This window comes from Anthonomus grandis, chromosome 15 (assembly GCF_022605725.1).
Source record: "Anthonomus grandis grandis chromosome 15, icAntGran1.3, whole genome shotgun sequence".
NCBI lineage: Eukaryota > Metazoa > Arthropoda > Insecta > Coleoptera > Curculionidae > Anthonomus > Anthonomus grandis.
The window spans coordinates 10895567-10919120 of NC_065560.1; the positions used below are offsets into that span (position 1 = coordinate 10895567).

The 23554-nt window shown below is 29.1% G+C and overlaps 1 protein-coding gene across 4 annotated transcripts in view; it reads right to left on the bottom strand.

The window, feature by feature from the left end:
- The window catches only part of LOC126745344 (whirlin), a 368204-nt gene that overhangs the window by 122283 nt on the left and 222367 nt on the right, over positions 1 to 23554 (bottom strand). The window lies entirely within an intron of this gene.

Sequence of the window (23554 nt, forward strand, 5' to 3'; positions counted from 1 at the left end):
CAGAGTTCTATGAAACCATTGAGAAGTGCGTAAAATTTATTAACTTAATTTTAAAATCCTATCATTCAATTTTTATTAAATGCAGGAAATGTTATGCTGTATTGTTATGTTAGTTAAGTTAAATGTTTGGAGATGCATAGTAAAAGTGTAATTATTGTTATAAAAAATAAATCTTACAACATAATAAAGTTGTAAAATACGGTAAAACCACTAGAACCACTAGCAAATGAAATTAGGAAAATATATAAAATTTATTTGTTACTTTTAACATTAAATTAAGAGCGGATCTAGACATTTTTTTTGGGAGATAAAATACAGTCATGAGAAGAGTTGCGCTACTTCATATTAGAAAAAAAAGTACATTGTTTTATAGTACCTATTGTCAAACACTAAACATAAGAATAATTTATTATTATGACAGTTATTGTTTTTTGAAGTGGTACATGCTTCTTTACTAACTTTAAACTGGTAAACGAAAATCGGTTTGGTTCTTAACATGAAGAGTATTGCAAATGCTGTAGTTATAACTAATCTATTTAATTCCTTGAAGTCCAGCAAAGTTCTGTGATCTGTCATGAGCATTGGATATTGTTACGCAAGACAACTATTGATTATAACTTCCATGCTGCCGAATTTCAATAAATATTAATTGATACTTCTCTGACAAAAGACACATCTTCAGAAAATCAAATTTTTTCTTATGTCATACTTCAAAGGCCTATATTAAGCAAAATTTTTCTAATATACAATTATTCACACATTGAACAGTCATCAGCGTCATCATCATCTCTAGAGACACTATAAAGATTAAGGCTTGGTGTGATGCTTATCAATTCCATACTGTGAAATTTAGATATAAGCAGGAGAGATAGACCTGTTGCGACTGACAATTAAATTTTAATCGTTGTTAAAGCTTTCAAATACCTTTACAGTTTAACATGTATTACGAATTAAAATTTGACACTAATCTAAATTATTTAAATAAAAAAACTAGCTACAGACTATTATATTGTATATTATAATGTATTATTATAATTTAAAGGTTACTGAGAGAGAGTTCAGTACCACTATTGCAAAAAGTATTATTACCTAAGGCACTATTCTTGTACACAAAATATTTCTGAATCATTTCTTTTATTAGAAATAATTCCTTATTCAAAAATATCATTTTGATTTTGCAAATATCAGAACATATCTAGCATACTAGGATTTTATTCTGTATTTATTCTTTATTTTATTTCCACAAAGGACTCTCTTATATATTATACAGGTATATATTTCAGTTGATATATAATAAGATAGATATGTGTTAATTATGTGATTTTTTTATCTGTCTAAGTTTTTGCTAGAACAATTTGGGGAGAGGGAGTAATTATACTTGCATTAGAGGACTATTAGTTGATTCATGTAATTCCTTTTTTAAAGAAATATTTTAATATTTTTAATATTTTTTTATAACCTTGGGATTTTATTTTTTTTGATTTTAGTTAAAAAATGTATGGCTTAATATTTTCCTAAAAGTTTTAATACATTTTTTCTATAGCCTTTTTCTACGCAGTCGTAGACTCTTAAAGAACGCCTTTAAAAATATATTTTTTTAAAATTATTAACTCTTAAAATACTTTATTAAAATAATTTTATAAAATTTTAGTATGATAATCAGTAGAAAAGATAGATTTTGTAGGACATTAATCTTTATTATACTTATCTTTTTTTTTTCTAGGATAATTTTGCTCTCTACAACTATTTTAAACATATTTTTACTATTTTTTTAAGTCCTTTATACTAAAAATAGAAAATTCGTTTTTAGATGTATGAACCTTAATTTTAAACAAATAGATACTTTTAGTCAATATCGGTAAAATAAACGATTCTCGGGAAAACCCTATTTTTATAAAATTAGGTTAGAAAATCAAAAAGAAATATATTTTTAAATATGGTTATTTATTAAAAAAAATTCTGTATGCAAGTCTAACATGACTTCTTCCTCAATGTAAGCACTCCCTTATTCTTTAAACAAAAGATAGTTGGATCCTCCACAATTAATAAATATTAGTCCATATTTCTTTGCAGTGGAAACAAATTACTTCTAATTACTTAAGAAATAATTACTTAAGAATAAGGATTTCAGATATCTCCATAATAAAAAAAATCCGAAAGGGTTTAGATCAAGTCATCGAAGAGGTCAAGGCCCGGGTCTCCGTCTTCCTACCCAACGCTTTTCAAAATGGGTGTTAAAAAAATAAAATGAACTGCTAGAACTCCCAAACTGTTAGGATTTATTGTGGTAATGCTTTATTAAGCATGAACTACATAATAGCATGTATTTCCAAAAACACATCATTTAAAAGTTTTGGCAGATTGTTCTGGAGGTCCAAATAAAGTACTCCAGTTAATTTTCTTAGTAAAACAAACCGTCCAACTGATGATTCCGACCCAAAGGTTAGTGGGCGCAAACTCATGTTGATGATTTGATAGAATATACCTGAATATTCGTCTGCACATGAACGTAATTAAAAGTTAATAATGCCGTTTTTTAAAAATCCAACTTCATGAGTCATAAAAACTGAGCGAAAAGAGTTTGCATTATCTTCATCTCTATCCAAAACACAATTTTAGAACTTCATTCGTAGCGGAAAATCTTCAAGAAGAAAGGCACGACGGTTTTTTTATCAATCAAACTCGATTGAAAATTTTTGAGTGGTAGAAGGATCTGCCTTTAACGCTTTTAAAACGTATCCTTCTGTACCATTTTCATGATTGATTTAATTTAAATAAGTATTTTTAGCTTTGATACACGTTCCTAAAATTAATATATAATTTTTACACGTTTCAGCTAAACGCTAAACTTTGACTTGTTCTACGACTCGGAAATTGTTCTTCGTAACGCCTTTCGGTAAGTCCTTACATTAAATAAATACCGTCATATTAAGAAAACATAAATATGATTATAGCAAATTAATTAAATAAAGTATATCATAATAAAAAATTAATAAGATAAATAATATCGTAAAAAACTTTATTACGAAGCTATTGAATTATTGAATAAAAATAGCTCTTTTTATCTAAATCTGGGAGATTGCCCACATATTTTGAGACACCCCGTACAATAGTTTATGTTTTTAAACACATCCAAGCTAAAGCAAATTTTGATTAATTAAAGAATAGTTATTTTTAAAAGTAGACGGTTTCTCGTTATGATTATATGTATAAGCATCACGAATGATATAAGTTTAATGATTAATATTACTTTGCAAAATTCTACTTATTTAGTATAGAAATTTTGAAAAATAATTGCTGTTGGAAAGTTTAAGGCGACAAGGTGTTGCTGCTGTTTAAATTGATCTTAAAATTAATTTAAAATATATAAAATCCACCGGTAGATGTAGTAAAAAATCTGATTCTGTTTCCTCACATGCTTCTGTCAATTGCACTATTTTGAAAACTACTTATCCCTGTCCATTGTCTAATATACCGCATTTTCTTTTTCTCGGCCGATCTTACCTTGATATATCCTAAGCATGATATTTTTCTACGGTTTATTAATACAAAAATGATCACAAGCTTCTATTTGTGCTCCTCTAAGATCTTCGTTTCTTATCTGTTTTCCTATATTCTCAGCAGTCTTTTTAGACACCACGTCTGGAATATTTCCAATGTATTTATAAAAATAATTGGTTTTAATATTCAGGCCTCTACACCGTACAAAAGAACTGACCAAATATAATATTCTAGAGTTCTTTGTCTTAGTTTAAAGTTTAAATTTTTATTTGTGAAGATTTTTTTTTAATTTGGTGAAGGTTGCTCTTGATTGTTCTCTTCTACATCTAATTTATTGAACTGGAACGCACTCGCTTAATATTCTTCTAATTTACCTGAATTCTGATTTGTGGAATATCACTTTTACTTCACTTATGATCATGGCAGTTTCTTTTTAAACAATTTTCTTACCTTATGATTTAAAGAGAATCAACACTAAGCAATTTCTTATATTTCTTCCGATGACTCATTTTCTTCTTAAGAATATTCCTGATCAAGAGTAAACTTCTTATAAACTTAATAATAATATTAGAGACTTTGCTTATATGTGTCGTATTTAGTATAGAGATTTCAGAAATTATTTACTTATTTATAGCAGAATACTTGTTTTGTAAGTACTCGTTAAAGTTAATTCTTAAAGAAATTAATAAAGTCTAATATTATTAAAACTAATTTATTTTATCACTTATATTTCATGTAGATTTGAAACGAATTAACCTAAATCGCTTTAAATGTTTGAATGTATCCTGGGAATAAACATGTCCAACTCATTTATTAGGACTTCTAGTCCTGGTTACATCATTGCAAAATTAATTAAGTTTCGGTTAGCTATTTATTCTCAGGTCCAATTTAGTTTATCTTGAACATGGCTTATTCAAATGTCACCACCTATCTAGTAACTTCCTTCTCTGCTGCCAAGCTTTATCTAGAAAAATATCGTCGAAATATCTCGGTTAGTGTTATCTTTTCCATGATATTGTTAGTTTAAAACATTTGTAAACGCTTTTATTAAGGGGGTTGCATACATTTAAAATATATTCACAATTTTCAGGTTTTATACGGATCTCAAATAACGATGTCCTGCCCGTTGTTATTTCTACAAATTTAGTTTATTTCGCTACTTGCCATAAGTCCTTTATTTCCTTTATAAATCTCTTTCTAATTCTTACTAGCGACTTATTGGATTAAGGAAGTTTTGTATCTCTTTTTTTAAAAATCTGGGCCCTTAAGGAATTGTGTCTTGTGTCTAATCTAAATAGAAGAAACTTTTTGATATATACCAGATATTTTCAAATATTTCATTATTTGACTTAAATATGAAAAGATACTTATTTAAGTCGTCTTATTTAAAGTTTGTAATATATAAGGTACATTCATTTGGAAAAATAAAACAGATTTCAAAGAACATATTCGAATATCTCCTTGAAAAGTTGTTCTGGAAATCAGTTTTATTTCTAAAAGAAGTTTCCCATAGAAGCTTTTGAGTTGGATAAAAGAGAAGAAAATTAAATCCGAGAGGGCTTTTAGAAATTTAGTTTAATATCTTTAAAAATTAGGTTTTAATTATATTTTTAGTACTCAGTTTGTAGTCACCATGATATTTTGAATTAAAATGTAATTTTTTAATTACTTGGTATAAGAAAAAGTAGCTTTATTCTGCATAAGTTTTTTCATTTTTCGTTTAATTGTATTTGAAACCAACATATTTTTTTAATAGAACACCCCGCATGTGATTACATATTTGGATTTTATTAGGAAAACTATGGTCTTTTTGAATTTTAAATGTTCACCTTTCGACTGCTCTATTTTTTGCAACTCTGTATAGTAGTAATGATTTTAATGTTTTGCTTTCATCATAGACCAATTTGTTTGCCTTTGTTGGATCTTTACTTTCAAATTCAAATTCAAATTCAAAACAAATTTATTTATCATGAAGGTAAATAAATAATCATATACAAAATTGTAGCATAATAATATACATATATTGTACAACCCACCAAATACATGATAAATAGGATCATGCCTCGATTATAAAGAACCGTTTACACAGGTTCATCATAAGATAGAACCTGTGTGGCATAGCCCTTTAAAAACCTTAAAAATAAAAAGTAAAAAAAAAAGATTTTCTTAATTAATCGAGACATGCATGTGTTGAGTATCATATTTAAGTATTTAAGTAAGGTGAAGCAGGCGGGGGTTCTGGATATGCACAAAAGGTAAATTAATTAATATTTATAACAATAATAAGTAGACAGCAATAGAAGATCGAGCGGCTCAGCTCCTTTAATTTTTATTATAGATTAAGTATTGTTTTTTTGAGAATCAAGCAGTTTATTACGAATATATTTTTTATATGCAGTAAACGGAAAGCTTTTGCAATTAGCCGGAAGTCTTTTCCAAAGTTGAGAGGCGACAAAAACTTTCGATAAAACTACAGAAGATATAAAATAAAGTTGTGTTTATTTCCAACTTTCTTCAAATTAATAAATAATTAGCAAACGCTAATTAACACTACGTAAAAATAAACATGTTCACATTTGAAGAGGTACTACCCACTTGTTGTGAGTTGAAAGTGTCTATCGGTATTTATAGTCCACATTTGGTATTTTAGTCACTTTTAGGTTTTTGAGTCCATGTAGAGAGTTAACCCTTATTAACTGGTTTAAGTTCACAATATTTATTTAAAACCTATACACCTACAACTAGACACATTTATTATTTACAAATAAGTTATAATAGTTAGTTAAGTTATTACTACAATTTTTAGTAGACATTCATATAATTTTTTTTAATAAATAAATTTGAATTGTAAATCCAATATCCAATAACTTCTTTTTTATATTTTTTTAAATTATTAAGGCTTTATTTAGATAAATGATCAATTGAAATCCAAGCTTTTCAAATTTTTTTTCTTTAATTGTCAATGTTTCGGTCTATATTCGGCTTTCTTCAGGCCACTACAAAATTTTAAAAAACATAGTAAAAACACATATAGACAAGTTAAAATGGTATGTTATACAGTGGTCAAAAAAATAATTATGAATAAATAAAATACATTAAAAACAAATTAAATAAGTATATTAAAATTAAAATCTTACACAGATATAACAAATTTGAACACAGATATAGAAAATTTAAAAAAAATTGAGTTATAGTTAAAATTAAGAAATCAAAGCTCTTTATTTAGTTGTGACAAATAGAACATAGCGGTTTTAAAAATTCCGATTTAAGTTATTGTTATAAATATTCCAAGATAAGTAATATATTGAAATATGCTTTTAAATGTCGTTGAATAGTTATACAAGGGTTATTTGAAGAGTATTTTTCAAATTTGGTTTTTGGGTATTATTAGCTTAATTAAATTTACGTAAGATGTGCATAAGTTCTCAGCATGTTGTTTTTTGTTTACAGTTTTATTTTGGATATCGATAATCTTTGTCTCTTTAAAATTAAATTGGGGTATCTTTACGTAACATGCTCTGCCAAAGCTGTTTTATTTTTTTACCTTAATATTATTTCAGGTTGAACGCTCTTTTTGTGTTCCGTTATCCAGGTTTTTAAATAATGACCTGTTCAAATTATATACTATCGGATTATTGTATACACTTATTATTATATTATGATTATCGTATTGTATTATTGTATACACTATCGGACAAAAGTAGAGCAACAAAGTTCAATTTTATTCATGTTTGAATAAAAAAAAATATTGGGTTGTGATTTTTCGCTAAGCTTAATGTCACACTATCCTTACACTGAAAGTAACATTTCAGTATATTTTGGTGTACTTGTAATCATTTTAAGAACGGTAAACATTAATGATTATAAAAATTAAAAATTATATATAAAAAAGTAGAGCAACAAATTGTATTTAACAGTATTTGAAGTACTATAAGAGATAAAGTTAATCCTTTAGAACTAGGTTTAGCTATTAAAGGGGTCAAAGAAACAAGAAACGGAGAGCTTCTCCTAAAATATAATGGTGAAAGAGAACAAACAAGGAAACTTATAGACACCATCAGCGACAATATCAAGGGAGCAACACAAAAAGTATCAACCAAAATTCTCCACATCAAAAATATGGATAGCCTTGTTAATGAACAAGAAATCAGCGAAGCAATAATGCGAGAGACACTCGCTACTGATCCCAAGGATATCAGAATAACTTCTGTCAGGAAAGCATGGCAAAATACACAAAATGCTACCGTCATCGTGCCGTGCTGATATTCTTATCAAAAAAAGAAACATTAAAATAGGGTGGACAATTTGCGAAATAAGGGAGAGAATCCAGGAGCAAAAATGCTTTAAATGCTGGCATACTGGACATACAGTTAACAACTGCGACGGACCAGATCGAAGAAACCTATGTGTTAAATGCGGCAAAGATGGACATTTTGCCAGAATATGTAAAAAAGAAGCGGCTGCTTGGACTGTAACACGGTTGGACCATATCAAACCGGCTCAAGAAAGTGCCCAAAATATGGTCCAAATATCAAAAATTAATACAAACCACCAAATAATACAAGTAAATCTAAACAGAAGCCGAGATGCACACGCACTTCTAACTGCCACCGCATGTAACCTGGGCATAGACATAGTAGCGGTATCAGAACCAAACCTCAAAGAACTCGAAAACTCTCCATGGATATACGACAATGAAAAAGATGCCGCAATAAAAATTCTTAATAGAGACTATCCAGTTATTTCAAGAGGCAAAGGTAACCATTACGTATGGGTAATCTTGCCAAATCTTTGTCTTTTTAGTTGCTATATTGCACCGAGCAAATCAGACAAAGAATTCCAGAATATCCTAGACAACATAGGCCTTGCCATGGACGATATCTCAGAAGACATTGTTCTAACAGGAGATTTTAATGCCAAAGCCGCAGAATGGGGTACAGACAGACCATCGGGGCAGCATTTACAAACTTCACTAATTTTATTTATTAAGGATTGTTTATTTGGAAACATTTCGGTACGAATACGATGTTCTACTTTTTCCCAGAGATTCTCAATGGGGTTAAGATCTGGGGATTGTGCTGGCCACTGTAAAACACGAACATTATTTTCCCGAAACCACTGTTGAACAACTTGTGAAGAATGTTTTGGATCGTTGTCCTGTTGAAAAATAAAACGCAATGGCATTTCCCATTCTGCATAACATTCTGCATGATATCCCTATAAACAAATCGGTCCATCGTATCATTAATAAAGTGCATAGGGCCTACCCCATTCCATGAAAAACAACCCCATAAAAGTACACTACCTTTACCATGCTTATTTGTAGGTGTTACGCATTTAGGATTAAACATTGTATTGATTGGTCGCCTCACACGCCTTATTCCATCAGAATTGAATATTTGTAGCGCGTTTCACCACTGAATAGAACTTTTTTCCAGTCGTTGACGGTCCAGTTTAAATGCCGGCTTGCAAATGCCAACCTTGCTGCTCTATTTCTTATTGAAACTAATGGCTTTTTAGCTGGACGTCTACTAAATAACTTTGCGTCTACTAAACTTCTTTGTACTGTTCGTATACCAACCGTAATTTCTGGAATTTCGGCAATAATTCGAGGTGAGGACTTCCAAGGATCATTTTGGGAAATCCTTTTGATGCGCCTGTCAGTCATTACTGATGTTTTCCTTGGCCTTCCCGATTTTGGCAACTTCTCTAAATGTCCCCTCTCATTATACGATGATATTATTTTAGACTCAGTGTACCGGGGTAACTCAAACTGTCTTGAAATATCGGTTTGTTTGTTACCTTCCATGAATCCATTCACAACTCTTTGCTTCAAGTCTTTTGAAATTGGAATTCCTCTCGGCATGATTAATCTTACACAGAAATGTTCAAAAAAACATAAAAATCACCTTACACAATTATTTTATCCCTTTACTTTTGCTAAAACCCTTCTTTTGAACAAATTATTTGAATGTTGCTTTACTTTTGACGCGTTACTATGAAGCATTTAAACTTAAAACGTCAAAATAAAATCATTTGTTTTGATTGCGAACATTTTTCTTGACATTGATAATCATAGCCTACTTTGTAGTTTTAAAACCTAGTGGATTTGTATACATTATCATGCATTTATAATAAAGTGTTGCTCTACTTTTGTCCGATAGTGTATACCTTGACAGTCAGAGCATGGAATTTTGTAAATAACACCACTTTGTAGTTCTTTGGGTGTTGACGTTTTTTGTCTACTATGTAGTTGTTTTACTGCATTTTCACATTTGAATGCAATTTTGAAGAGTTGATTATTAACTCTTCAAAATTGAGAAATTACCGGTGTTCGGTGGTAGAGATTAAGTTATTATTGGTGGCTGGTTTTTGTTTTAGAATTCTATAGATTAGTTGTACAGGGCAGCTATTTTTAATAAGTGAAGTTTTGAGTTATATATATTCTAGCTGTGAAAATGAGGACATGATAGTTTTAAAGCTCTGCCTTTCAAGCTATTAATTATATTGATTTTATGTTGAAAGATGCATTGACCTATAATTGAGTAAAATCTTTCAGAAAACGTTGGTTTATGGTACCAGTCAGTTTTAATAATGTTGTTTTCTGTCCTTATAAGTAAAACATCTAGAAATGAAATTTTGTTGTTCTTCTCAACTTCAGCGGTAAATTGTAATTTATCATGGAAACTGTTAAATGTGTTTACAACTGTTCGAACCTCGTTTATTGGAATGCTAATAAAAATTTCTTTGTTTAGCTCTAACATAATGATATCTGGACATATTGGTGATAAGCGGTTCTCCACACCCAAACTGAAAATCTATAAAATTTTTCATCAAAATTAAAGTAATTGCTATCAAATGTAAGTTGAAGAAATTGTTCTTTTGATAGATTGTAATATGGTTAAATGTCTGGCCATTTTTTCTGAATAATTTGTATAGTGAGATCAGTTGGAAAGCTGGTAAATAGAGAAATAAGAAATTAATAAAAAAAGAAATTAATATATAATTTTGCGGAGTACTAGTTTTAGACAATTGCAAAAGAGTTACGTGTGTAATATTGGTCTTTATCAAATGCATACTGTTACAATTCAGAAAGATATTTAGAAAGTTTATATAACGGAGAACTAACAAAACTGACAATAGGTCTAAGTGGGATATTTTTAATCTAAACGAAGAGCTTTAATTTTTCTGTTGTAAGTATATTTAATTTTTTAGTTTTAACTATAACTCTTAAATTTTTTTGTTCTGTTAATTTTTTATCTCTGTGGTTTAAAGACGTATTTAAAAAATTGAAGTAGTCTTTACATAGTGTAAGATTTAAGTTTTAATATACTTATTTAATTTGTTTTTAATATCCTTTTAGTGTATTTTATTTGTTGATAATTATTTTTTTGATCACTGTATAACATACCGTTTTAACTTATCTATATGTGTTTTTACTATGTTTTTTTATATTTTTCAGTGCTCTGAAGAAGATCGAATATAGGCTGAAATGTTGGCAATTAAAGGAAAAAATTTGAAAAGCCTGAATTTTAATTGACCATTTATCCAACTAAACCCTTAAAAATTAAAAAAGAATTGACCGGGTCAGTAAAACAACACATAAATCCAACTTATATTTTGTATTTTTTTTTCCTTAAATTTGGAGTCATATTATATATTTTAGGTAATGACGAAGTGATATTCTTTGTGTCTATATCTATTTAATATTATTTATCACACTTCTGTTATTTATTTATATTTCTGTTTTCCTCATATTACTTATTACACAGTTTCATGAAGATAGGTTGAGAACTTTAGAGGTTCCTTTCCCTTAAAGATTTTAAGAGTAATTCTCTTAGCATGTAATTACCTATAGTTAAAAATAATTTATAAGAAGTTGCTTTGTAAAGTATCTAATGTTAAATCTGTTATAAATGACTCTAAAAATCCATTTTTGCATAGTATTCAAACTTTAGATACCATAGTTATTCACGTCCCGGTCCACACAGACCATATGCCATATATTATACAGGGGCAAAATACAGTTTTCTTAAATCTGTTAGTTTTAAGTGCTCTCTAGGATATATTACTCTAGAAACAAAATATCCTTATTTGTTAATTAAATGGTTAACATGTAAGTCCCACCTCCAATGCTGATGAATTTGGGTTTCTAGATATTTTTTTTAAACAGAATCTAATATATTTATAGAGTCAGAGATACGTTAGGTATTAATATTAGGAATTCCTGAGGTGTAATAATTAAATGTTATAAATTGTGTTTTATTGATGACGGTGAGAGTATTAAAATCAAACCATTCGTTTAATTGCATAAGATATTGCTTGCAATGTCTTGTGTCTCAGTCCACGACTCAGATTTAACAAAAAAAAATTATTATCCGCATATCTTTCTATTTTGCCTTTTAGTTTTAGGTAAAAAGCATCATTTATATCAAAAATAAATAATAATAAGAACTTACTTCTTATTATTATTATTTTTTAATATTAATATAAATTTTAAATAGCTGTTAAAATAACACAATATTTTATAATTTTCAGCTTCTTAATAAATCAAGGCACGATTCCTTTATACCAATAGATCCTATTTTAAAAAAGCTTTGGCTAAATTGACAAATATGCATAGATACCATTAATTCTTTTTTATAGCCTAATAAATATATTTCATTAAAAAAAAACATCGTATTTTGAGTCGATCTGCTAATACGGAAATGAAATTGATTGTCAGAGAGACTTAATTTTTACAGAAATTTTGTATGTCTGTTCTTTATTACCTTCTTTAAACACCTTTGCAACTGAAGAAATAAGGGTAATGGGTCTACAATTAATTATATTTAGTCTTATTACCACACTTATGGCCTGATTATGCTCACTTTTAAAATGTTGGGAAAATAGTTTCTTTCAAAGTATTTATGACTTAAAAAACATGGAGAAATTTCTTCGGAAATATGTTTAAGTGTTTTTTAAATGTTGTGATCTAAAGAAGCCAGGACCGGCGCGTTTTTAAATTTTATTTTTTTTATTAACAAATTTATGTTGGCTAGATGTAAATCTTGTAAATGTAAATCTTAAAAAACAAGATATTATATTTTTTTATTTAATAATTATTCGTTCATTTTTTATTTGCATATTTTATAGTGTGTTGAATGCTTCTGCTATTTTTTTTGAATCTTTTCTGAGATCTGTCTCTTTACTTATTACTATTTTATTTATTTTAAATCTTTATGTTACGTTGTCATCATTGCGTTCATTTATAATGAATTTGTGGAGAATTTGTAATATGCCTTACTTATTTTTCATAGTATTCTTTCTTTACTTTTGGTATTAAGCTGGTTAATAGTATTATGAAAATGTAAATACGTTAATTATTCTCCTAGTTTTTGTACAATTTTTTTAGTATTCTGTAGTTAAAGTTGATTCGTAGGGTTTCTTTAGGGTTCTATTTACGTTTGGTTTATTATATATAGTGTTTAGTTTTTAAGTAGTTCATCTTGTTCGAGAGCCCCATTTTGGCCCGAATTTAGGTTATTTAGGTTATATTATTGTAAATCCATGTAGTTCTAATTTTCTAGAATTTGTATACTTGCTTGCTTTGACTGTCAGTATTCTCCTAAAATTATTGGTCTCTTTGGGCAAAAGCAATGAAGATAATTCTAAATATTTCGAAACTGTTCCATCGGGTTTTAAAAAAGACGCGCTTCGTGACAATTCATTCAGTTTTAATTGTTTAGTTAGTTTTTACCTTGGAAACAATTAAACGACAGTCAAGGCGAGTTAGGTTAGTGTTTTCTGACGTTGACAATAAAAGTGTGTTCCCGAATTTCGTTACAATATTCTTTAAAGTTTTATACTTTTCTTGAATTTTTTATTTTTAGGATTTTAAAAAAATTGTATACACAGTCTTCTTTGAGATATTTATCAATCAATATTTTTTTTTATAACACAAATTAACGTAGAAAAAGGAAATACACAAAACTTCATGATCAAAAACAATTGTGACAAAATTTTTTTTCGAATCTAAACTGAACCTAATCCCAATTAATTAAAATGAATTTGTCGTCATAACCATATATCCCATATATGTATCTAAGACAGTCCAAGTTACGTTATTTAAAATATTTTAGTTGAAATTAATTTGGTTTTAATTATATTTTTTTCTTTAATTGTATATATTTTAAAATTATTCTTAAAAAATTCATGACAGTCAAAATACAAAACGTCATATTATAAATCCAAAAACACCACAAATTACAAAACAGGAGAAAAATTAGAATGAATCATAGAAATTTCCCTTTTTTTCCGGATGACGTCGTCTAAATTTTTTGACGCTTTTTTAACGTTATATCACTGCTAAAGAAAATATGTTAATATTTCATGATGAGTTTAAGCAAGTAAAGTTCAATGACAACAACAGACCTTTTTGGACCGGCCATCAACGAAATTTTAAATACCATGATATTTACAAGCGAGTTTTTTTATCTATATAAAAAAATTAAATTTTGAATGGTCCTATATTTTAAAGATATCCCTGTATTATGAATATTTATATCCATTTAAGAGTTATTATGTGTTATAAATTCGATGCGCTAGCATTGCTATCTCGGCTAATGTAAGAGATATAATACTCGTCAAATGAAAGTAAAGTTGCGCTTTCTACTGCTAGTAATTTATTTAAAGGACCTTTTAGAAGCTATTAAAATCATTCGCAAATATCTAAGAATATTTAACAAATTATATTTTTTATTTAATTACTGGATATTATATACAGTCAGAACTATTTTCTTAAGGCAATTCATACTCTTTCAGTTTATGATTGTCATATTGAACTTAATTTTTATAGGCCTGAAATTTTCTCCTATAGTACATTCTAGCATTAATATTAGGGTAATATATACTGTATATAACTTTTGCATATTAAAACTAGATTAGTATGTAGGTTCACTATATGGTTTTTTTAATAGAATGCATTGCATGATTGTTGAATCCTCCATAACACTTTAATATTCGTTCCCAAATTAAAAAAAAAAACTAGTTGGGTGTTCCACGTAACGGTTCCTAAAATTAACCTCCTAGTTGTTTAGTTAACCTTCTTGGTTATTCAAAAGACGCAATTAAATTGTGGTCAATGATTCTGGTCCACAAGTTAATGAAAGCAAACCGTTGCTAATGATAAGTTATAATAGAAGCATGGGGACTTACATAAAATGTAAATTATAAACGTCTATAGTTACTTCTTTAAAAAATTCTACTTTATTTGTAATAATAGGCAACGTTCCTTTACTTATTTGGGAAGAAGTAAGTGAACTTTTTTTAGATGATACGTTTTTTTAATATTTGTTTGATTTTGTTTAATATTTAATATTTTAATTTTTGATTCAGTTGTTAAATACAAATTTAGTAAAAATGAATTCCTTTATAGAATGAACATGAAGAAGGAAAAAATCTATTTCAAAGAAATTGACTTGCAGATAAACATAAAATATATATAACAACTAATATCATATCAATATAAAAAACAACTAATATCAATGCTTTATTACAAAAATATTGGCATGTTATTTTTAAATATACTTAGATCTTCAATGTGGTGTACCTTGAACATACAAAATGTGAAAACTAGGTATTATTTTTCAAAGTTAGTCCATTGCCAGCAAATGAAATTTTCATTTGTTTAAAGTTTGGTTTAAAATCTTATTTTTTAAAAGATTTTAAGTAGCACAATCATAACAAAAATAATTAATCCTCAAAATGTTACATCAAAAAGCATTAACTATATAAATGTAATAACTGTGTGAATCTGAACGCCAAAAGATTTTAGTCAGGATTTTTACAATCCTATTTATATAGGAGAAAAGCAGTGGTATCAATAAGGCAACCTAATAAAAAGATAGAAAAGAAAGAAGTAAGCTTGTTTTGTCTAGACAACAAAAACCGAATTTACTGCCTTGAATTTACACATCATTGCCCACATCTAAAGTATAAGCCTGTAGAATATTACCTTTTCCTTTACGCTTTATAATGGCTGGGTTGGGCTGGGTTAGGTTAGAAATACTTACAAACTGAAACGTCATATTAAAAGTCCGATAATTAGCGAATACACTCTATATTGTAAAAAGTCTTACTATGATATTATTAACAGATATCAAAATAAAACAGAAGAGTCTTATGAACAATACTAACAGATCCGAAACGAAACATCAGCATTAGTTAGACAAACAAAAGACGAATACTAGCAGAAATTTTCGAAATAAATGAAAAGCGATTTCTGTGGTCTACAAAAACAATTAATGTCGATCACTAACGAACGAAATAAAATTACAGCACTAAAGAGACTCAATAAAAAAGAAGAAGTACCTTACAAATCTGAACAAAATAGAAGAACATGTATATAAATTAAGCACAGCAGAAAACTTAAAAACAGGATTTTTTAAAAAGACCATCGAAAACTTATACACGGCAAATTATGTACCGCTAAAAATAAAATTATAGGTTGAGGTTTTAAGCTAAGGAATACAATGAGCCAATAATGATCAAGATTTAGACAGAGAGACTTGCTAAGTCCACTTCTTTTTAATACATTCATGGACAAAATAATAAAAAAGGTATGCAAGCTGAGAGGCTACAGAATGGGCGATGGGAGTTTGGGTAAGATATTGTGCTCAGCTGAGAACGCAGTCTTGATAGCAAAGAGTGAAGATAATGCACGAAAACTATTACAAGTATTTAACCTAACAGAAAAATCACTTAATATAAACATCTATATCTACATCTAAAAGAAAATGCATTCATCGAACACCCCGTGAAGCTGGTTATCGATGGAAAACTCATTCACTAACAAATTAAATTTAAGTACTTCGGCATGAAGGTATATGGATATGGGGACACTAGACCGAAGTACGAGAGCAGATCCACAAAGCGGCTCAAATAGCAGCAAATCTTAACAACACAATCTGGTAAAATAAACGTATGGGAATACAAACAAAGTCCTAAATCTATAAGAGGAAATGGTAGATATAGATGTTGGAAACAACCTAAATATACATACATCGAGGGATTGCAGGAAAAACACTTTTGGATAGAGAACGAAACGAAAGTACTGTGTGTCAATCAATACTACTCCTAACAAATTGCTGCTTAGAAAAAATTATTGGAACCAACACATCAAGAGGATAGATGACACAAAATCGTAAAAATACCTTGCTACAAATCACCTTTGAGTTACAGAAGCATGGGCAGACTTAGGAAAAAATGGTGAGACAACTTAACACCTAAATAAGCATAGTGATGAAAATAAACAGGTGACCAAAAATAGAAAAGGAAGAAGAAGAAGAGAATAAGAACGGATCGATGTATAGGATTTCGAAAAATGCCTAAATTCTGCGCCGATACTTAATTGCGTACTGTCAAATGCTTCTGATAAATTCATAAATATCCCAAAGTTTTCTGTTCTTAAATCAAATACTGATTCTATTCCATATTCTTAATGGTTGGTGATCTATATAAGATCAAAGATGTATTTATTAAGATGTATTTTCATGTCCAAAACCTATTAATTTTATAGTCATTCGGATTCAATATTTATGATTATGAAAATCCTATCTAGATATAGGTAATGCTTTTTATAGTAAACTTTGCATTTTTCTGTTCAGTCTTAATTAGTATTAAAGTCCAATCCCCCAATATTTAGAATCATAGTTTGTATCGGATTTTAGAACCAAAGTCATGAGTTTGAGAGGACTTTAGACTATGAGATTTCAAGGACCTGAAAGCATGACCAGATTTTGAGTAGGATATATGACGAAGATTATTGTAGTGTATTAAAGGTAGTATGTAGTATAAATGATTAACTCTGGGTTAGAGAGTAATATAAATCGCTGGTAATTTAATTTTTATTTTCACAAAGTGACACAGGGGTTATTTCCATAACATTTTTGACATAAAAAAAAGCGAAATAATAAGAATAAAAAATAATTAAGGACGTCACTGGACGAATTTTAAAAATGAAATTAAAGAAACCATTGATTAAAGCCAGAAGATCCTCGATCTATAGAATTCATATTTATAACCTGTTAACTAGCATACATCAATCACCAAACTAGTGGATAAGGTAATGCCAATTCTGCTACCTTTCAGTGTATAGCCAGAAAATACTAGATGCCTAGGAAGTTCCTTGAAGGTATAGAAAATAGGTAAATAAAGGCTGACACAAAAGCTCGATTTCTATGTATGCTACACAGATGATTCAAATATTAGCTACACAGGCTGTAAGGCTGTCAGGAGCCGTAGCCGAAGTATATCGTAGCAACATCAATCGAGGACAAGCTTGGTAGATATTCTACGGTCTTTCAAGCGGAAGTCATTCATCAGTCATCCTGCCATTCTTGAGGTAGCCACGAGAAAAGAATTCAAAGAAGATCCAGAAACTGAATAAACCATTTATTGTAATAGCCAGGCTGTCTTAAGTACCGTCAAAGCACCCAGGGCCCATTCCAGACAGGTTCAAGAGTGCAGAGGGCCTATTTTTTGAAACCATGTGAGAATATTAGAATGCGAAAAAAGTCGAGCGGCAAAATTCACCCACGAATTAAGAAAGAAAGAAAAAAAGAAAGAAAATGTTCTATATTACTTAAGAATAATCTTGTGTACAAGCATACTACAAGCTAAAAGAACAAAACAAAAATACAATTTCAAAAATTGACAAAACAATGAACAAAATTAAACACAAGAAGATAAAACTTTTTGAACATACTTGAATTAAAGATAACTAAATAAAACAATCAATTGCTAAATAAAGGTAAACTTCTTGACAAAACTAGAGAAGAAAAAAGGAAAAAAAAACTTTCCAACGTGTCCAAGGTTAAACCCATCATTAAAAAAGTCATCCAGGTTATAATATGCTTTAGCCAATAAAAGCGTCTTTAATTCTCTTTTAAATTTCTTAACATCCGATATATGTCTAACACATAGAGGAACATGATTGTAAATTTTTTTACTTATGTAAATTAATGAGTTTTTGGTAAGGTAAGTAGGAATAAGTAGGGGAACATCATTTGTACGACGAGTCAAATGGCCAGTGTCAGAGGGTAGTTTGGAAATTTTGTGAACAAGAGCAGCTGTTTCTAAGATAAAGAGTGAAAAAAGAGTTAGGATTTTTTCAAAAATGAAGAGGGGTTTGCAAGAATCTCTTAACTTAGCAGAACACAGGTATCTAACTGCTTTTTTTTGAATAACAAAGACAATGTTAAGTAGCCCCTTATTGGTTAAACCCCAAAAAGGCAAGCCATACCGAATATGAGATTCAATAAGTAAAAAAAAACACTGAACGTGCAACCATCCCTCCCAGCTCTTGTTTTGCCATTCTTACTGCAAAACATCCAGAAGATAATTTCCCAGCTAAATGTAAAATATGATCTTCAAACCGAAGGCGACCATCAATAGTAATTCCTAGGAACTTGCAGCACTCTTTATTCTGCAAGAGGGAATTTTCGTCAAACATCAGACCCTGAACATTGCACTTAAACCCCATAATAGACGTCTTTCTTACATTAAACACGAGCCTGTTGGAAGCACACCACCCTGATAAAATCTGAAGGTCTTTAAGGATACAAGTCTTAATATAATCAGAATTTTTATGGCTCCATAGTATGGTGGTATCATGAGCAAACTGAACCACCTTGCCCTGCAGTTTTAATGAACTCAAGTCATCCACATACAGTAAAAATAACAGTGGTCCCAAACACTGATAGATTTTGCTGCTTTAATTGTCTTTCTGTACAGACTATGGTATTTCTGATGATATACAAGGATATTTTCATTTGTGGTATATTTGCACAATTTAGTCAAAAAACGGAGGTTTTTAGCTGAAATTCTAAGGGCTGTTGTATGTCCTACTTTTAATATATCAGATTTTTCAATATATTGTGTGAAATTTATTATCAAATTGCAACACTTTTAATCACAATTTTAAGGACATTTCAATTATAATTTTATAAATATTGTTTTAATCATTTGTTACCGTCCCTATTTGTACTTTTTTCATAAAGAAAATGCTCCAATTGTAGCATCAGTTAAAATATTAGTAACGTCGTTGTTCTTTAGACTATTCGCAAGCCTCTTGATACTTACTCTACGATAAAATTTTATTATTAAAAAAAATCATCAAGGTCAGGTTGTATTGAGTTGCATTGAGAGAATGCTTTTTTTAAAGTTTTAAAATGTTAAAAATTAAATATGTCGAGACCTTTGTTTTAAAAAGAAAAGTCTCTGCGTCAGTCCAGGCTTCTTTCCTATGAAATTATTTTTTTTTTCATGATCCTACATATTTTTGAAAAATAAACCGGTCTATCTATTCCAAGGAGGGATTCAATAAGCGTACTATAATTAAATATAATTATGTCTGTGCAGCTGCGCTGAATCATGCGGGTAATTTAGCCATAAAACAAACAACGATCACGAAGTAAAATTGGTTGTACCGAGTTGAAAGTATTATAAAGGTGAAAGTAGTAAAATGAATGAAAAATGGTCTTGCATAAACGTGACGCACAATTATTTTTCGTGACTTAATTGTTTTAAGTTTAAATGAGTTTTATTCTTTAGGCCTACGTAGTGTTTTTGACCTTTTTACATGACCATAAAAAACTTATATCTGACACGAGTGTAATATTTAAATATATTTTTTTGCACGCTTCATAATACAATAGCCTTCAAAAAAACTGGTATTAAGTTCAATGTATTTTTTTATTGTTAGACGTGAGATGTGATTCATAAGTGGGCGGAAACGAATTAAATTTCTGTTTTAAATGATCTCGTAACGATCTTGTAACGATCAAATTTTTTTCTATTATAGAAAATGAAAAAAGTAATTCCAATAAATTATAAATTTACGTTGTAAGTATAGTAAATAATACTTTCTATGTTAACATTAGATTAGATAGTGTGAAAGTACTTGAAATAAATACTTCTGCCTGGCGGAAAAAATTAAAGGTTATTGCACCTTTTTCTACATCTGGAAGTAAAAATCATTAAAATCAACCAGTCACATAAAGATTAAAAGATTATTACTTATATAACAAATACATTATTTATAGGATTAAGCAACTGATATGTTGTCCTGTTTATCTTGCCTTATGTAACTAATTAAGTTATTCTAAAATGCAGTCATACATATATAAAACTGTAATGAAAAAAGTATTAACGGTGCATAAAGTTATATAATATGTTTGTTAGAAGTGTGTAATAACACTCCTTATAACGGAAAAAATTATATTAAAGGTCAGTTTACGGCTATGTGTGTCTCTGGGAATTTTTATAATAAAAAACTAACTCAATAAAAGGAATATGCAACCAGGATCTCGCTTCACTTTCATTACCATAAATTAACAAAGAAAATTAAGAAAATTCAGTGGCAACCTATAAAAATGTGGTCGTATAAAGTCCACTGCCCACGTTTTTCTCTGCAAATGGACTTAACCAATGCACCACTGACCGAGATTTCTTAAAATGGAGTGTTTGTGATATCATGGCTTGTAAAACTGCTTTTCTTAGGTCTCGTTACGCGAGTTGACATTGAAAGACATGGTAGAATGTAATTATTTTAGTAGCAAAATAAAAGTATTTTTTTTAAGTGTTCTTAAAAGGCCAACATTTCGCAAAATATATTTTCCTTTTCACAATTTTAATTTAAGAATCGCTATTTATTTATTAAACCAATTAGTTCAAAATCTGAAATTTTTAACCGAAAAGACAAAACGAAAAGAAGCATAATAAAGAATCTAAATTATTTAAAGTAGTTCCTCCATCTATATGTATGCAAGCAACAACTAGTCTTCTTTGCATAAACTGACGCGTTTTTTCAAATATTCTTGGAGGTGTTTCTTATGTTTTAGTAGCATAAGATCATATGGTTTATAACTCTTCTTTGGTTTGAATCAGTACTTCGTACACTAAGTTTTTCAAATGAAAAAGTAGTCTAAAGTATTGAGGTCGGGAGGTCTAGGTGGCCAGAACTGCGTTTCTCTATGACCTATTCACCAATTGTGATAGGTGGGTCTTAAAAATTGACGTACCATTAAGTTTAAATATGGAGGCGCACCATCGCATTGCATATAAGCATTGGCGGTAGATCTTCTTCAGGAAACCGGTAATATAATTATCCGCGAAGCCTTTTTGGAAGAAAAAATTAGCCTATCAAATCATCGTTAATAATGTCTGCCCACACATTTAATGAGAACTGTTCTTGATGATCTGATTCAATGGATGCTTCACGTTTTTTATCCAGGCATAAATCATTATTATAAAAATTTCTTATTGAGTTTCATTAACATTATTTCTAACACTCAATGTGGTTTTAGAAAGGGTTATGGCACATCAGTAGCTTTGATAAATGTACTGGATGATATATTTAGAGCACAAGATAAAAAAATGAATACGATTTTGGTGTTGCTGGACTTTTCGAAGGCATTTGACACTGTAAATCATAATCTGTTGATGGCCAAATTGCAATATTATGGATTTTACAGTGAATCTTGTATGCTCATAAAATCAACAGATTTCGATCGCTGTGCTGTAATAATATTTTTTCTGATTAGCATCTGACGTTCCTCAGAGGTCTATTTTGGGCCCTTTAATGTGTTTTATTTATACTTCAGATTTACTAAAATCATTGAACTTTTGTAAGATTTAGGCTTTTGCTGATGAAACGCAGATCTACATATGCTTTGATACGAAAGATTTTAAAGAAATGGAATTATGTATAACAAAACAAATTGTGCGTTTTTTAAGAATAATTTAAATATAGTTATAAATAATTTGAAATTAACATCGACAGTATTAAAAACTTGGGGGTTGTTATCAATATTCAACTAAGATTTAAGAAAACTTATACAAAAATAATTTTTTTCTTTGAAAATTTTATACACTGGTAGGTACATATTAAGTAAATCTCTTAAAAAAAGTTTATGTAAAACCATTGTGTTACCTAATTTTATATACTGTGACTACGTTTATGGTTTTTCTTGTGATTTGGAGAGCAAGAATCGCATACAGAAGGTGCAGAATGCTTGCTTGAGGGTTATCTGTGGTTTGCGTAAATTTAATCATATTTCACACTTATATAAGGGACCTTGGGTGGTTAAAGATGAATGATCGTAGAATTTTGCACTTGTCTTGTTTCTTATTAAAGATGCTAAGTAATCTGTCTTTTTCCAATTCAATAAAAGCGTTTAATATTTTGAAATACCATTCACAATGTTAATAGTAGAAATGTAAAAGAGTTAATTATGTATAACATTTTACGAGAAAGTACAAGACTTACTTATTTAATCAAAGTAACCGAATTTAACAATAATATTAAGAATTTTTTAACCTCAAAAATATTGGAATATTTGCATATATTTTTTTCCAATCTGATAATTAATGTTTTTAATATATTTCCTGTGTAATAAAAGAATCAATGAACTAATAGTCTAGTAATTTAGGTAAAATTTATATAATTCCTAATTTATACCTAAAATATTATTATAAATAAAGTGTTTATGTCTGGTTCAGTTGAGTAGCTTTAAGCTAGACTTGCGCCAGACTTAAACTGCATTAAAGCAGGAATGAGACATTGTATGAGCATTTATTCATTATATAGATTTTTGTTTTAATAAAAGTCATTATTTATTTTTGTATTTTATCATTGGCAAAGAGAATGTGCTTGTCAAATGAAGGATTTTCCAGCCGCTTTTGAAGAAACCACTAACAGAAATAGAAATTGCGCACTGGGAAATCTTAAGGTAATAATGCCTGAATTCTTTAAATGTGATATGGGAATTAGGTATTTTCAGAATTTTACATGTGAAACATTAAATATTATAACTATTTTTCTAGCGGTAGTTTCGGGATTCTGACCAATTTCTTGTAAAATTTCTTCTTAAATTTTCGGTGTTTTGACTCTTTTAATACTGTGGCCTACTATTAAGGTTAGATTATTAACCCATTAAGGCCCAAGTTTTGGTTAAGATGTTTGTTTTGGCTCAAACATTTTTTTTTTTTAATTTTTGGGTCATTTTTTTGA